Below are 18936 nucleotides of genomic sequence, written 5' to 3'. Positions count from 1 at the left end.
TAGAACATCACATTCTGGACAGATCTAGTGGCAGCATCAATTCTATAAAGAACTCCAGAAACGTCAATTTAACCTTCTAATGTCAGGTTTCTTATCTTGTAAGGAATTCAGATGTCAACTCCAAAATACCATACCATACTCTAAGCACCAAAAATATACCATATAATATCTAGTCTTTCTAGGTTTCATGGGATGTTACCAACATTGCATGGGAGGCCTGTGGCATGTGGTTGCTATAACCAAGCCAAGACGCTACCTACACACTATGCTTCTGTGTTTCATAGAACACTAGAGTCCCACCACACATATATTGATAGATGATAGATAGATAGATAGATAGATAGATAGATAGATAGATAGATAGATAGATATTGCTACGGAGAAAAGAAAATATATATGGTGGTCAAAATATCTGGGAAATAGTGGTTTAAATGTTCAATAGGGCTAGGTGTGGTGGCTCACACCTGTAATCCCTGCCCTTTGGGAGGCCAAGGCAGGAAGATTGCTTGAACCCAGGTCTATTGTCAAGACCAGCTTGGGCAATATAGTGAGACCCCATTTCTGCAAAAAAATATAAGACTTAGCTGGGCATGGTGATGCATGCCTATAGTCTCAACTACTAAAGAGGCTGAAGTGGGTGATAGCTTGAGCCCAGGAGGTCAAGGCTGCAGTGACCCAGTATTGTGCCACTGCACTCCAGCCTGGGCAACAAAGCAAGGGCCCGTCTCAAAAATAAAAATAAATAAATAAATAAAAGTGTTCAACAGTTGTATTATTTATTAAATTCTCAGAGATTTTTATAAGCTTATGTACTATAAATCTTTAGGAGAAGCATCTACTATGAACTGTTTTCAAATGCATTTGACCAGGAATTTGTTTGCTTGTTTGTTTTTGATGACTATGTGCTAACATACTACAGAAAACCAGTATGTTTCCACGAAATACAGTTTAGAGGATGCTGGTCTAGGCTAGCATAGGAATAAGTATGACACAAACCAATTGGTATCCATACTGGAAGATCAAGGCACTAGATATTTCTGGCAGCCAACCCAAAAATTCTTGCATTAACCCAGAGAAAGCTTGATAAGAGTGCTTTCCTCACCACACAGCATGTCTGACAAACGTCTTTTAAGCCCAGGAACCAATGTGTCCGAGGAAGGTCCTGTGAACTCTGGGCCCACTTAGGTTACATATCTTCCCCAGGCCTTGCTGTGCTGAGTTCACTGATAGAGGCTGGGCTTCCTGTTTCCAGAGCACACTCCTGTTCTCTCACTGGCACAGAAACTCTTTTCTCCATTCCAGTCTTTACGGCATTAACCCTGACCTCTTGCTTAATTCTTGTCAGATTCCTCTCCTTGGGGACTGTCGATGATTAAGTGATAAAGTATGATGAGTAAATGACATGGCCTATGTTTTAAGAGGTAAATTACACATGTAAAACACTCAACGCAGTGTCATTTGGCATATACTTAGTAAATGTTAGTTTCTAAATAGATGTCAAAGATTTCTTTAAGAAAGCCAACATCCATCCCAGACTTTTTCTTTTCATTTTATACACTTTGGTGTTATTTGGAATTTTTAAAGCCGCAAACTTAAATTACCCTCATTTTAAAAATTATAATAACTAAATAAGCCAATCACAAAGAAAAAAAGCACTACGTGATCCATTTATGTGACATACCTGGAGCATTCACAGAGGCAGAACATACAATGGTGGTTACCAGGGGACACGGGGAGGAGCAAGTATTGAGTTAGTGTTTAATGGGTATAGACTTCCAGGCTTGCAAGACGAAAAGAGTTCTGGAGATCAGTTGCACAAAAATGTGAATGTACTTTAACACCTCTAAGCTATACATTTAAAAATGGTTGAGATGGTGAATTTTGCATTATATGTATTTTACCCCAATTAACAATTTTAAAAATTAAAATTAAAATAAATAAATGAAAACATGTCTCCCCCTTCCTCTTGTCCTGCTTAAAAGTCTGCTTACCCTTTGTCTCCCACTTAACCTATTTTCCATATTGCCACTGCAGTGGTAAATCTGACCACAGTACTCCCCATTAATCACTATAGGATAAAATGCCAAGTTTTCAGCCTGACATGCAAGGCTCTTTAACTAAAGCCCCTACCTAGCTCCATCTCCTAACACTGCCCCATTTTGTACCTCTGATCAAGCCATACCACATTGCTCTTTTCAAAATGTGGTATTTCATGACTTCTTGTCTCTGCCTAAAATGACTTCTCAGAATCCTTTGTATGCCTGCTGAACACCTCATCTTTCAAGACTAGGCTTAGTGTCTGCTCTGTGGAGCTTTCTTTGACCAAGCAGAACACTGCCTCTTTTGTATCACCACTCTACCTGGTAGAGCACTCTATCACTGCAGGTAGCATGCGGTATTGCAATGGTTTGTTTATATGTCTATATCCCTCAGTAGACTGAGAGGACCTCAAGGGCTCATTCATGTTTGTATCCCCAGGGTTTAGAGCACGGTGCCTCCTACATAAGAATTGATTAATACATGGTTGTTGAGTAAGTAAATGAATATACAGAAGTGGAAGCACAGATCTGAGAATTTTTATCCCTATTTTCACTACTACTATCAATAAAAATCCACAAAAATCCTTAAAGAAACTCTGTGTTCTCAGGGTAGCAGGCAGACCAATACCTGGTGATAGAAAAGAAAAAGGGTGGGAGCAGCCTCAAATGCTTAAAAGTGTCTGCCTTCCTTCTCCTTTCCTGTTCCTGAAGAGATCACCACTATCTTGGAGTCAGGGTTTGTTCTCTTTCACACTGCCTGCCTGATAAAGGATTGAGTAAGGGTAGGGAACAGTGCTGGAGGGGAGTCACTCCAGGAAAGGGGAATTTATTCTGGTCTTCCTATGTTGGATCAGAACTGTTTTTCTTTTTTTTTTTTTATTTTACTTTAAGTTCTGGGTTACATGTGCAGAACGTGCAGGTTTGTTACATAGGTATACATGTGCCACGGTGGTTTGCTGCACCTGTCAACCCATCATCTAGGTTTTAAGCCCCGTACGCATTAGGCATTTGTCCTAATGCTCTCCCTCCCCTAGACCCCCACCCCACCCCCACAGGCCCTGTGGTGTGATGTTCCCCTCCCTGTGTCCATGTGTCCTCATTGCAGAACTGTTTTTCATAGAAATGTTATTATATACGATGTACATAAAGCTTTACTTCAAGCACATTATAGGTTAAGAAGCCTTGGGTGGACTGGTTTGGGAATATAACCATAATTTACAACATTGTTTATATAGGAAATTTGTTTCTGAGTTCAAAAAAAAAACAAACTTTTGGAACTCAACATGAGGACTTCCTGAATTCTTTTTGAAAATACAATAAATGTGTCAATAGGAATCTAGAGATTTATGAAAATGAAGAGTTTTAATTAGGGGAAAAGTGATCATGGCAATATTTAGCTGTAACACTGTAGGCATTATGACTAATTTATACCAATCCTATTCTGTGGTTCTCAAATTACCCATTATTACAACTAGTCTTAAACTCTATAACAAGGTAATTGAAATAAAGTTTTAAAATGCAAGTTCCCATCTTAAACCCAGTCTCATAAAGGTCCAGCATCCAATACAGCCTGTGTTGTGTCATACATGATGCCTGCAACTTGCTTTAGGACACAAGCAGCCTGTAAAAGCGATGCAGTCTCTCTCAAGCACTTTAACAGCAAAATGTCAGGCCATGAAAATGACTCACTAACTTACAGTTTGTCATCAGGGTAAAATATTCCCTGAAATGAAACAGTCTTCTGTAGGAACCCTCTGTATGTAAACAGATGCATCTGAAACCCATATGACCTATATGGTTATTTCTGGCCATTCCCCTTCCCACATCCAAATGTTTGTGATATATTACTATGCAGTTGAAGGCTGCAAGGCAATATGCATGATTTGAGAGGAAACAGTTCATTTACTGACACTACACAGAAAAGTTGAAGAAAGAGGCTTTCTTTAAAAAAAAATAGAAGAATCTAAAACTGCTTTTAAGAATCACCCATTTTCCTCTTACAAAAAACAATCGTGGATATCTGTCAAGTACCAATGACAGTCTGTCAATCACACCCATCCCCACCCCTCCCTGTTTTCAAGAGCTTGTCTTCTTATTGTAAAACAGCTTTTAACTTTTTCCAAAGCAACAGAATTATATTGCTGCTACGTGTGACTGAAATGTGTGACAGGTTGTTTGGATTGTAATTCCAAGGTCCCAGTTATGACCTACCAGCTAATACACTCTCCTTATTCAATAGAGCCTTGTGTCTACCTAATGTCAAACAAATGGTAGGGCACTAAACAAATAATGAGCTGATTTAGTAACCTGTGGAGTGTCTCAGGTTATGCTGCACAGTAGGTTGGCAACTTGAGATTATTCTGAGAGGCACAGTGAGGCCTGCCCCATGGTAATACTGTGATATCAATTGATTGTCTGGGCCATTGTCCCACATCTTGTTTGGGTACACAGTACTGAACATGGTAAATACATTCATTCACTAAATACTTGAATGAACCCTGAGGAAAGACTTTCAGATCTTTCTGAGATGGACTAAACTCACCTAATTTTTTTTCTTATTTTAACCAACCGATTCACGCACATTTCAAGGAATGAACTACTCAAACAGCAGCAATATTTTCTTAAACGTTCCCCCAGGGAAATCTTAGGCTATGGCAAATTAAGAGAATTGCTCTGTCTGTCTGGTAACTCAGGACACAGCTGGATTAAAAGAAAACGAGATATTAAGTGTGGGTCCTGGCGAGAGCAGGAGTGGGAAATGGCCTGAAGTGCTCAGGGAAGGTAACAAAGAAAACATGGGCCTTGGGGCCTGCTTTTTAAAACAGATGACACTTGTCCTCTCAAACTCTGCTTCTCTCTACCTCTGAATTCATGAAAGCATCTTTCTCTCCAATCCCAAAACATGATGTACACCTAGTCATTCTCCAAGTTCAACCTTCCTGACTTTCCTATGAACATTTATAACACTTAATGTCACATTCAGCATGGACAACTCTACTGACTAATATAGCTAGTACCATGGCTTGTCTACACAGCTGGATCATAACCTACCTGAAGAGAGAGGCATTGTCCTCTATTTCTCAGGATAACTGTGCAATACTGGGTAACTCTTCTCTTCCTGCTGGATGTTTTGACTCTCTCTTTGCTTACTAACATGCACAGGACCTTCTCACTGATTAAAAAGACAACAACAACAAAAACATGACTCTGCCTTCCCTAATGTTTTATCATCAATCTTCTTCTTTTCTTACTGTATTCCTTTCCCTAGATGATATCATCCACTCTCAGGATTTCAACCATCAACTATGAAGATGGTTTGTAAACGGCAATCTCCAGTCCTGATTTTGTCTTAGAATTCCAGTACTACCTCGCAAAACTGCCCGATGACTTGCATAATTTTCTGTCATCTCATACTTGGCCTAGGAATAAAATCCCCCTCCAACATCCAAACTGGCTCTTCTCCCCTGACATTCAGATTTCTACTAATGGAGGATGAGTCTCCACATTATCATATTAAGTTCTGTTTATTTCAGCAAATATTAACTGGGTGCTTACCATGAACAAGACATTGAGCCCAGAAATCTTGCTAGCATATTTAAATCTTTCCTCTCATTTTGTGTTCAGTCTAACCTGAAGCTTAGTATGTTGTTCCTTTGAAATGTCACCTGTATCCAAACCTTCCTCTCTATTCCCCTTGTCTCCTACCTCAGCAGTCCCAGAACTCATGTTCTTACTATGCCTGTGTTATTACAGCCTTTTGGCTAGTTTCCATGCCAGTATCTAACTCTCTTTTCTCGATTGCAGTGGTTCTCAAACTTTGCTGAATATTAGGAATATCTGGGGATCTTTTTAAAATCTTAAGGCCAAGGCTATATCCCATACTATTAAGTCAGAATCTCCGAGGTTAGGAGCCAGACATCAGTATTTTGTAAATCTCCCGTTGATTTTAATGTGCAGTCAGGTTTGAGAACCCATGATTATTCCTCTCTACTCACTATTGCCAGGACATTTACAAACACCGCTTCATTATGTAACTTACTGGTTCAGAAACCTTTAATTAACCCCCCATTGACCAATTTCAAGGCTCTTTACATTCTGATTCAATACTAGCTCATGAAACCTATGCCTTCCCACCTCAATGACCATCCACTGGAACGCCTTTCCTCTGCTTATCCAAATCTTACTTGCCCTTTAAGGTCCAGTTTATTTAAAAAAAAAAAAAAAAGCGTTCCCCACTTTGGGAGGCCGAGGCGGGCAGATCACAAGGTCAGGGGTTCGAGACCAGCCTGGCCAATATGGTGAAACCCCATCTCTACTAAAAATACAAAAAAAAAATTAGCCGGGCATTGTGGCACATGCCTGTAATCCCAGCTACTCAGGAGGCTGAGGCAAGAGAATTGCTTGAACCCGGGAGGTGGAGGTTGCGGTGAGCCAAGATCGCGCCACTGCACTCCAGCCTGGACGACAGAGGAAGACTCCGTCTCAAAACAAAAACAAACAAACAAACAAACAAACAAAACAGTCCCTAAGGAATCTAGACCACAATGATTATCTCCCCTCTGGACACTGAAGCACTTTTTGCCTATATAGTCCTTTCCTAACTATCACCTTGTAGTAATATTTTCTGCTCTTATGTCTCATTTTCAAACTAGTTTGTATGGTTTTGAGGACACAGTCTATATCTACCATATGTCCCCTACTGTACCTACTGTACAGTGCTGCAGCACTATGAAAATTATAGACATTCAATAAACATATACAATGGTTTATGTCCATCCAATCATAAAGAATATTTCAATCCACATGTAACTAACCTTAAATGTTTGTGCCATGTTGTAATATAATAAAATTAGGCAGTATGCTTAATATTCTCTACTTTTTTTTTTTTTTTGAGACACAGTCTCGCTCTGTCGCCTAGGCTGGAGTGCAGTGGCACGATCTTGGCTCACTGCAAGCTCTGCCCCCTGGGTTCACGCCATTCTCCTGCCTCAGCCTCCCGAGTAGCTGGGACTACAGGCACCCGCCACCACGCCCAGCTAATTTTTTTGTATTTTTAGTAGAGACAGGGTTTCACAGTGCTCGCCAGGATGGTCTCGATCTCACGACCTCGTGATCTGCCCGCCTCGGCCTCCCAAAGTGCTGGGATTACAGGCGTGAGCCACACGGCAGGCCAATATTCTCTACTTTTTGTCAGTAGACAGACGAACAGAAAAGAGGATATCACTTTGAGATGGGGCTGCTTGTCTTGAATACCTCCTGACTGAGTATATTCAAAGGATGTAAATAGACTGCATGTAATAAACCCAAGGGAGGATATTAACAAGTCAACATTTCTTGTTCACGTGGGAATGCTAATTCCATTTATCAAAGATAGAAACATTATTCTTTTAGTTTGATCTTCCCTTTTTGGCTCCTCACGGCCCAAGACTACCATCACTAGTGGAGCCAAGAAAAGAGAGAAAACCCTCCCACTGACCTTCAGACCACTGGGTCAGAAAGTTAGGCTAACAATAAAGATTTTTATGTTCAGAAATGTTTAAATGGGCTATTTGTAACTGGAGGTAGCTATGGGTCACGTAAAAAGCAGGAGGCCTGGAGTCAGAGGAGCTGGGTTCAAATCCCAGCTCTGTCACTAAATAGTCCTGTGACTTTAAGCAAGTCACCAAGCCTCTCTGAAACTCAGTTTCTTCATCAGAAAAATGGGATGGGTAATAAATAGCATAGTGTTTGGAAGATTATTAAATAATACAATATATGTGACTGTCCCTAGCACACAGTAGGTACTCAATAAACATTAGCAAATTTGAATAAGAAGGTTAAAATAATCAGGCTGGGCACAGTGGCTCATGCCTGTAATCCCAGCACTTTCGGAGGCCGAGGCGGGCGGATCACTTGAGGTCAGAAGTTCAAAACCAGCCTGGCCAACATGGTGAAACGCCATCTCTACTAAAAATAAAAAAAAATTAGCTGGGCATGGTGGCGGGTGCCTGTAATCCTAGCTACTTGGGAGGCTGAGGCAGGAGAATCCCTTGGTCCCTGGAGGCAGAGGTTGCACTGAGTCAAGATCACGTCACTGCACTCCAGCCTGGGTGACAGAGTGAGACTCTGTTTCAAAAAAAAAAAAAAGAAAACAAAGAAGGCTAAAATACGTTATTTGCACATTTAGCATCAAATGTAAATATTTTAACAAAAGGGAGCCATCCAGCTCCCCAAGAATGTTCCATACATTTTTAAAAATGAGCATCTTATTTGGAACTAATTTCAAACTTAGAAAAATTACAAGAATAAAACGGCACAAAGAATACTCACCTATACTTTACCCATGATAATAACCCTATTATAAATATTTTGCCCCATTTGCTTTATCATTTTTATCTGTCTATCTAAATTTCCAAATCATTTGGGAGTAAATCACATACATCACGGCCTGTTGCCTCTAACTGCTTTGATGTATATTTCCTAGCTATGAGCATATTGTCTTACATACCACAGTGCAGTTAATAATTTCAGCAATATCAACATCAGTCCAATATTTTATCTAGTCTACTCTTTTCCAGTTTTGTCAATTGGCCCAATAACATTGTTGCTCCCCTCCTATACGAGATTCAGGCTAGGATAAGGTATTTCATTTAATTGTCATGTCTCTTTATCCCCATTTTATCTGGAACATTTCCACAGCAGTTCTTTGTTTTTTATGACAATGGATGTTCCATAAATTTTAAAATGGAAACTAAGTACTTTCACAAAGTATAGCAGTTAAGAGCGTACACTCTGAGGCCAGACTGGCTGAATTAGAATCCTACCCCTGCCACCAATTATCTGTGTGACCTTAAGCAAGTTACTTAATGTCTCTGTGCCTCAGCTTTTTCATAAAAAATGGGGCTGATAATGCTACTTCATGGGGTTGTTGTGAAGATCAAATAAATCAACACACACAAGACATTTGGAAAAGTGCTTACCACATGGTAAGTGCTCAATAATGTTACATATTAATATTATTATAATTCCAATGCCAAATCAAACGTACCCAAATTTACTGAGTACCTCTCACATGCGAGGTATTTTACTAAGACCAAGTCATATGTACCATACCAATTACAAAGTCATAGAATGTTGGACTTAAAAAGAGCTTAACGATTATGGGTTCTTAATTTTTATTTTTATCACAGCCCCCAGAGAATCTGGTAAAAATCTATAAACAGACTTCCTTGCCTGCCCCCCCCCCCGCAAACACACACAGACACACACACACACACACACACACACACACACACACGGTAGTGGTTTGAATGGTTGTTCCCAGAAAGATATGTTCACATCCTAATCTCCAGAACATGTGAATGTGACCTTATTTAGAAAAAGAGACTTTGCGGATGTAATTAAATTAAGGATCTTGAGATGAGGCGATCATCTTGGATTATTCAGTCGGGCCCTAAATCAAGTGGCAAGTGTCCTTCTAGGAAACACATAGGCAAGACAGAAGAGAAGGAAGCAATGTGAAAATGGAGGTAGAGACTGGAGTGATATAGCCACAAGTCAAGACATTCTGGCAGTTACCAGAAGCTGGAAGAAGCAAAAAACAGACTCTCTCCTAGAGCCTCTGGAGGAAGCTTGACCCTCCTGACCCTTTGATTTCTGATTTCTGGTATCCAGAACAGTGAGAAAATAAATTTCTGTGATAATTTGTTATAGCAGCCTCAGTAAATTAATACAAATACACATATTCACTCTTAATTTGGTAGACTTCAGCTAGTCTGTGGATCCCGGGTTGAGAAACCCTACTCTTATCCTGCTCTATAATTTACCAATCAGGAACCAGATTCAGATCGACCCATAGCTAGGTATTGAACTAGAGGGAGGGAGGGCTGATGGTGGCAACCCCAAGGCCCTGATATGGGATGAGATATGGCTGATCTCAGGAAACACAACCTAACTAGCCAGGCCTAGCAAATCAAGGGACAGGGCTGGAACGTTTTCCCTGCACTTCATCAGCGTCTCAGTCCTTCTTGCTTCCTCAAGAGCCATCTTTTCCACCACCATCAATATTTGCAAACTAGAGAAAATAAACATAGTTACACCGAAAGAATTTGAACAAAGAACACTTGCACAAAGAAAGTAAACAAACCTTAAACAATGGGGAGGGTATGCCATTTGTCCAAGTAAATTAAGATATTGAAAACATGACCATTCGAAAAAAGATTGTACAAAGAAAGTTAGACAGAAAAAGTGAGAGCTTGACCATAATAGAGATCAAGCCCAAAGCTGGGTCTGGAAAAAGATTATGTTCCCTAAACTTAATAACCAAAAAATGCTGTTAGGAGCCTGGGTTTATCTGGGCCCTGTGGGTTAAATTGTGTCACTAAAAAGATGTGTTGAAATCCTAATCCCAGTACCTATGAACATGACCTATTTTGAAAATAGGGTCTTTGCAGATGTAATCAAGTTAAGATGAGGTCACTGGGGTAAGCCCTAATCCAAATATGACTAATGTCCTTTTAAGAAGAGGAGAAGAAACAGAGAGAGACACAGAGAGGAGAATCCCATGCAGAGACACAGAGACACAGAAGGAAGACAGCCATGTAAAGATGGAGGCAGACATTGGAGTGATCCTGCCACAAGCCAAGGAATATCTGGGGTTACTCGTAGCTAAAAGAGCCAAGGAAGGATCCTCCCCTGGGAGCTTCAGAGGGAGCCTGGCCCTGCCAGCACCTTGATTTGGGGCTTCGGGCCTCTAGCGCTGTGACAAAATAAATTTCTGTTGCTTTAAACCACCCAGTTTCTCTCACTTTGTTATGGCAGCGCTAGAAAACTAATACCAGCCCTTACTTGGGAATCCAAAAGACATTTACTGAATAACTAACATGTGCCAGGCACTATGCTAAGCCCTGGGAAAATACAAAGATAAGCCATTTTCTTGCTTTAAAGCTGACTTCAGTTTTCTATGATGGAGTAGGTAATTTCTAGGGCCGCACAGATGCCTTTCTCTGTCCTGTGACCTGCAACCATATCTAGTTTTTGTCTTATTTGCTCATGTATGCAGAGTATGTAAGTGCTTTAAAGACAAGATGTCTCCTGGCATTTCTGACTACTCTACTTAATATTTATCCAGCAACACAGTCATTCAGATAGCTCCTTCTTCTTTCAAGGAAAGGGGAATGGGGAAGGGGAAAGGGAGAAGGTTCCAGGATAGCTTTCATTTTATTTCCTGCCCATATATTTCCTGGTAAAGCCATATTACCAATGACATCTCCCCTGCTCTAAAATGAGTAGCTCCTCACACACTTTATCAAACTCTGTACACGGACCACACTGTGGCACTGTTTCATTCCCAAAATTTAATAAAATACACAGTTCATTTTATATCACAATATGAGGCCTTCACCTCATGGTTTATGGTGTGTCTGTAGGGTACATATTTAAGACCAATTAAAAGTCTACCTTAGTAACAGAGCCTAGGCCTCATCACTTGGCGATATTGTGCTGCTATTATGTGAAGTCCTTGGCAAATTGATGAAATAGGCTGTATTTACCTTGATTTGATTCCCATATTCATGATTAGAGATCCCATTTTCTATCATGCTCTACCTTCTCCCCTCTGTTTACCCTAGTAAGGCGCTTCTTACCTTGGGTCCTTGTTATATTCTTCCTTTGGCTGGCTATGGTAACTTATAACACGGTGACGTCTTGAGATATGATCCCTCAGAAGAGTCATTTATTTTTAAAGTGGGATATCTTAGAGATGAAAAAAACCCTCGAATCTAGCTTACTGTATTCTTCACAAGAAGCTTGTGAAGTGGATATTCACATGTTCATTTTTTTTTTGTTGTTTGAGACAGAGTCTCTCTCTGTTGCCCAGGCTGGAGTGCAGTGGTGCGATCTCGGCTCACTGCAAGCTCTGCCTCCCGGGTTCACGCCATTCTCCTGCCTCAGCCTCCCAAGTAGCTGGGACTACAGGCGCCCGCCACCACGCCTGGCTAATTTTTTGTATTTTTAGTAGAGATGGGGTTTCACCATGTTAGCCAGGATGGTCTCCATCTCCTGACCTCGTGATCCACCCACCTCGGCCTCCTAAAGTTCTGGGATTACAGGCGTGAGCCACCGCGCCCGGCCCACATGTTCATTTTAAAGAGAAGGAAACTGAGGGCCAGAGAACTGAAGTGACTTGCCCACGGGCAGAAAGCAGGAATGCGTCAAAGGTAGAACAAGCTCTTCATGCCTCTCTGATTTCCAGTCAGTACTCTTTCTTCTGTACCACACTGCCTCATTTGACATGTTACAGATGGAAGGAATGCCTTCTATGTGCAGGATTCTGCCTTGAGCCTTATGGGATGATGCAGAAAAGGGTACAGCATGTCCATGCCCTCTAGCAACTTAGAACCTATTTTCCATCAAATCATATCATGCAGGGAGTGCCTCAAGACCAGACTATCTCATACCTTATCTTGCCCAAGTCTAAAGAACTCTCATTCCGAGTCACTCAGGTTGGGGGAAAGGGGGAGGTGGTTAACGATGCTTTCACTCAGATGCTTTCTTGTGACCGAAAGTCTGAAAATCTTTTTCCTTCTATATGCAATGTCTATTTTCCCCTGGGTGAGCAGTAGCCTTCTGTTAACCTCCAGCATCCTGTTGTGCTCTACCCTCCCAGGAAGTCAGCTATTTCTCCTGGTTAGGCTGGACTGTTTCTCTGTTGGAACAGAGATTCCTATCTTGCCAGGGCTTGCCCTCTCCAATGATGGGCAGTTTCTGTGGGACCTTCGGTGTGACTTTTTCTCTGTTCATGGCATCCCCTAATGTTCCACATAACATCTTCCCCATATTTTAAGTCCTCTGCCACCTTCATGCTTTCTTTGCTCTGTACCTATCAAACCTGCTGTTTGGCAAATTGATGAAATAGGCTGTATTTACCTTGATTTGATTCCCATATTCATGATTAGAGATCCCATTTTCTATCGTACTCTACCTTCTCCCCTCAGTCAGGTACCTGACTCCATAAGGGGTCAGGTATCGGCCCTTTATATGTCACTTTGAATATGTTTAAATTCATTCATCTATCTATTCCAATTACAAATACTTTAAAGGATGTAGATATTGTTAATAGAAAAAAAAGACATGGGCCCTTTCCTTCAAATAACTCATTTTCCTTTGGAAGAGACAAACAGACCATTACAGTATAATGGAATGTGATTCCTTTTCTATTCAAAGTATGACCAGAGTACCATAGGGACCACAGAGGAACATCTGACCCACACTATGAGGGTTCAGGAAGGGTTTCTCAAAGAGGTGATGGTTAAGCTATCTTGAATGACAAGTAGTAAATAAAGAAGCAAAGAAGAGGTAAGAATTTCCAGAGAGAGAGTGTGCACACAATATGTGCTAAGGCACTGGGGCATGAGCAGGCACTTAAGGAAGGAGTAGCTGTTCTGTGTGAATGGAACACAAGGCACGAGTTGGAAAGAAGAGTGAGATACGCTAGAAGGCTTGTAAGCTAAACTAAGGAGTCTGGGTTTTACCTCGAGAGGAATATGGGGCACTACTTAAGCCCTGTACACGGAGGAGTGGCAAGATTTAATCAACGACTAAAATATTCAATCAATATCTCTTCCTCACCACCCATATTTAATCAATCAGTAAAATATCTCAAATCTGTAAAATATCTCAAAGCTCCGAGATATTTTAGTGATTGATTATGTGTGGTGAGGAGGAGGGAAGATTTTTGTAAATCTGTGTTTTGTGACCTCTCTGGGTAATTAGGCAATTAGTGGTACCATTCATGGAGATGAGGCATACAGGTAGAGGCAGAAGAGATTGATTGGTAGCGATGGAGGCAGATTATATGTTTGGTTTTTATATATTCTTTTTTTTTCATACAGGGTCTCTCTATGTTGCCCAGGTCTCTATATTGCCCACTACTTACAGGCGTGATCCCACTAGTGACCAGCACAGTAGTTTTTGGTCTGCTTCATTTCCGACCTGGGCTGATTCACCCCTCCTTAGGTCACCTGGTAGTCTCCCCAACTCCTGGGAAGTCACCATATTGATGCCAAACTTAGTGTGGTCACCCAATCAGCATAGCATACTATGGCCCCGAACTCCTGGACTCAAGCAATACTCCCACCTCAGCCTCCTAAGTAGCTAGGACTTCAGATGTTCAGAAATGTTGAAATGTTGAAACTAGCACCCGGCTGGTTTTATACATTCTAATTTGAGGTGCCTATCAAACATTCAGAGGGTTCCAGTAGGCAGCCTGATACATGGATCTTGTAAGAGATCTAGCAGGTGGTATTGATTTTGGAATTATTAGCCACCATGTTCACTTGTCATTCTTTGAGGCCATAAGACATCCTTGGCTTCTGAATCTTCAAGAGCAGCTACCAGAGGCATTTTTAAGGGAGAGAAACTTCCAGGTATCTTTAAAACACTTTCATGGTCCTGCCACCTGCTGAATATGCACTACCAGCGCAGTCTAGCTGCTCTTAACCCAGCATGGGTGTGTCGATTTGGCTGCAAAATCTGAGATATACAGCGGTTAAGGTATTTTTCAGAGGATGGTAAAAGACTCAAGGAAGTCAAACTTTGTATTTGTCAGTCTTTCTCCCTAGTTAAATAGCATGTATGTACCAAGGAGAACTGAACAGAATAAATAAGATATTGTATACTCCTGGCGTTAGTCTTCTTGGTTCTTAATGGTCTATAAAGTCTTCCCTAGCCTCTTGTTTATACACCCTTTAAACCATTCTGAACCACCACCAGGGTGCTCTGTGTAAAATATCACTCCCATCAGTCTCCAAAACCTCTGAAAGAACAAGTTCCAATTGCTCTAGTTGGCATTCAAGTTCCTCAAAAATTTGGTCCTAATTTACAGAGCTGAATTTAACTTTTCCTAACCTCTAACAAATTATCTGCTCCAACCAGGCCAGGCTGCTCACTTGTATTGCAAACAAACCAAACTTTTTCTGATTATAAACCTTTGGTAATGCTATTATTCTATGAGGTTGGAAAGCTTTTCCCAACCTCTCTTCATAAAGTCATTCAAAGAATCTGCATTGAACACCTACTATGTACCTTCTTTGATACTCAAAGCTCATAATGAGCTCTCTCTTCTCTATTACAGAAGGCTTGGTTACAGTGACCATTTATTCAGAATAAAGTAACAGTTTTATATTTTTAATATATGTAAATATTTAATATTAATTAAATATAAATTAATATTTAATTAATAATAAATATTAAAGCCATTCACTCATCAGGATTGTATCATAGAACCCCTTGCATAGTTACTTAAACATTTTGTCTCTCCAGCTACACTGGAATTTTTGGAGGTTTGGAGTCCAATTTTACATTTCTTTGTACCCTACATGGCACCAATCACATGCTAGGTATCTAACAGTTATTCAGTAAGTATCTGTGTCTGGACTAATAGCTAATGTTCTTTGTTTGAGTCTGGCAACATTCTTTAGGTGTGGCCTACCCTGGTAACTAGGAAGGTAGTGCACAAGGAAAACCAATGAGAGTAAGATTAAATTCAGCAGAAAATACATTTTAACAGAGGAGATTAGCCCTTCTGCTGGGTAAGCTGAGCCCTAGTAAACTGATCCTGCCTTCTTCCAAAGAGCTATGGAAATAAATCACCTTGTGGGCGAAACAGAGTTAGTCTCCATTTGCAGGGGGATTTTAAGTGTCTCCATGGTTTAGTTGTCCACAAAAATCTCCCCATATTTAACATCTGCTCTGTCTTCAAATTACCCTGAGCATTTTTCTGAGACTGTGAAAATGAGCAAGGAGCTCTCACTTTCCGAAGTGTCCACAAAAGCCAAAAGGATATTAATTAAAGGCAGGAGGGGAGGGAGCAGGGAGCTGGTTTTACCGAAGGAAGTTACTCGCTGGGAAAGAAATGAAATGTGAGTTCAGGAGGTAGAACAGAAACCTTTTAAACTCTCCATGGCTAGACTGGAAACTGAATTCAAGGGATAGATAGAGATGGTAAAATGGGGCGATAAAAGTCAGAAGTTTCCTGTAAGCTTGGAAGAGAAGGTGATAGGGTCAAAACTGCTTCAAACTCTGTTTTTGGATACTAAGAAAAACTCTAGAAGTCAACACACTTTTTCTGTAATGAACCAAACAGTAAATATTTTAGGCATTGTGAGCTACATATCTATAGTCTCTGTTGTATAATCTTTGTTTCTTTTAACAACCCTTTAAAAATGTGTACACACACACATAGAGAGAGAGAGAGAGAGAGCGAGCTGAGGTTTCACAAAACCCAGCCACTGGTGGACAGTAATTTCCCCAGTCTTCCTCTAGAAGATGGTGATTTTTTGTGTAAATTCCAATTCCATTTCAACTTGAGGAATACTTACTGAGCACCTACTGCGAAAAGATCAACTATGCAAAGCCAGTGGTGGAAGCCCTCTATGATAAATATAAAGAGGATTCTGAATGAGGAAAAGACTAAACCTGGCAATAAACTAATCAGGGTTCCTCAGCCTGCAATAAGACAACTACTTCGAGCAGGAAGAACTAGCTCAAGAGGGGGGCACTTTTGAGTGAATCTAACAGTCTGTGCAAAAGCTATTCAAAGTGAAAAAAAAAATAAATGCTGAGTGCAATTTGAGCAGGACACTGAGCATCTGGCCAAATTAAAGCTGGGGAACTCCCTCAGGAGATTTCAGTGCAGACTCGAAAGCAGTCTGGAAGCTGGGGTCAAGGAGAGAGGCAAACGCTGAGAGTGTTTTTTGACCACAAAGGCAGGGGAAGTCCTGGGTTTTGTAATTACCAACCAGCTGACACCACTTTGGGAATAAGTGAAATCTCTGCAAAATGTAACTTACCTGCCTGAGATCAGTCTAAAATATCTTACAGGGTAGACTCTGATGGATGTAAAGAAAGTATGCCTGAAAAATTGGAGTCTGGGGACCCTGGGAGTTCTGGTGCAAGGGAGGAAGAGGTTGGAAATGTTCCCTTTTCCCCTTCCCCCACAATAACCACTTTTCACTAGAGAGGACAAAGCTGGCCTGAAGGTAGAAGCTACATAGTATCTAAAGAGCACCTGACAAGAAGCTTTTGAGAAGCCAAGGGAGTGGCTCCCCCTAGATACTGATTGAAAAGACCTAAGGGCAACAAGTCTTAAGCCAAGATCAACATGTCAAGAAGATAGGAAGAACAATGCTTTCCCCACCCACCGATAGCCCAGGGCTAGAGTGTTTAAGAAGGAATCAGTGCTTGGTGCCTAATGGGGGGAGGAAGCGTTAGTACGGGTGGTAACCATGCTAACCGCAGGTGTCCTGAAAATAACCATCTATTTCAGTTTCCAAGTTGTTTTCACAACCATTGTTTGATCTAAAGCTTGCAAGCCAGTGAGGTACCAAGACATGACAGCAGTTATTCTCTCATTTTTAACAGACAAGGAAATTAAGACTCAGAAGGGTTAAGATGCTTGCCCGAGTGTGCACAGCTTGTAAATTGCAACACTACAGTCAAATATCCTCCAAATCCAATGCTACTGTTACACCAAGGTGGGAAGTGATTGGCAAATAACAACATTTTTAGGATAGGTGACCCTCTTGGGAGTTAAGAGTGGGTGGAATGCAGATGAACAATGGAAAGATAAGGTCGGTGGAGTCAGGAAAAACAAGGCTTTCAGAGGCCTGGAAGTTTAAAAGGCTTTTACATTAAAACAGTTCTGATTCCAGAGTCTGTGTTCCAAGGAAACAGAGTTTAGTTTACAAAAAAATAAATAAATAAAAATTAAAAAAATTTGAGGGCTACCTGGGAAAGCTACTGAGATGCAGTTAGGACGGCTTGTAGGGGTTTTCATCTAAGGCAGAGGAATACTCTAGAAGAGCAATGACTTTGCCTGATGACTTGACTACAGATGTTAGAAAAAAATAGTTTCGGCCGGGCACAGTGGCTTATGCCTGTAATCCCAGCACTTTGGGAGGCCGAGGCAGGTGGATCATGAGGTCAGGAGTTCGAGACCAGCCTGACCAACATGGTGAAACCCCATCTCTGTGAAAAAAAAAAAAAATACAAAAAAATAGCTTTGATTTTGGACTTAAACACAAAGTAGGATGGGGTATCTAAAAGGATGATAAACAATTCATTTACACAAAAACCTGCATCATAAAATACGTTTCCTTCATCCAACAAACAACTACGGGGTACCCACTACATGCCAGATACAGTTTGTGCTAGGTGTGGGGGACACAGCAGTGAATTGAGACACTGTCTATGATATAGGAGACACCTACGGCTTAGTTGGCAATACAGAGAATAAATTGTTACAAAACAATGTGATAAGTAATCTGATAGAGATAGGAACTAGGATGAGAACTGAAACCTAGGGAAAGGAAGGAAGCTAGGGGGACATGCGCAGCTAGCCCAAGGCATACTATCTCTCCTTGAACACCTTGAGCTAATGCCAGCTGCATCCCTGGGGGAGAGGGGAAACAGTAATTAAAATGCTGGAAATGTGATAGTATATGAAACATGGCACTTGGTGAAATTTAACCACATAAAGTGTGAAACATAGTCATAGTTCTGTTTTCTGCAATAAGGTAAAAACTGCAATTGAAAAAAATCAAACTAGATACTATGAACCATAAAAAAATATGAGCAGCATCTTCTCCTTCCCCCATTCTGACACACTATGCTTCTAGAAAGGGGGCTATGGAACTAGAGGAGTGGGACATAGAATTTATGTTAAAAGTTCAATTGGTTAATGTCATCCAGGTAAGAGTATGATGGGAGTGGTTGTAGGGGAATGTCATTAATCCAGATGCATGCTCTTTGATCTCCTGGAGAAAATGAAGCAGGAAAGTTTATCCAAATAAACGTTAAGCCTACTGTTCAGGGCCATCCTGGGCTACATTTTACCTCAGGGGGGACTGCTACTAAGGAA

The sequence above is a fragment of the Nomascus leucogenys genome, chromosome X (assembly GCF_006542625.1).
Source record: "Nomascus leucogenys isolate Asia chromosome X, Asia_NLE_v1, whole genome shotgun sequence".
Lineage (NCBI taxonomy): Eukaryota > Metazoa > Chordata > Mammalia > Primates > Hylobatidae > Nomascus > Nomascus leucogenys.
The sequence above is the reverse complement of the archived record's forward strand: the minus strand, read 5'-3'. Positions refer to the sequence as shown.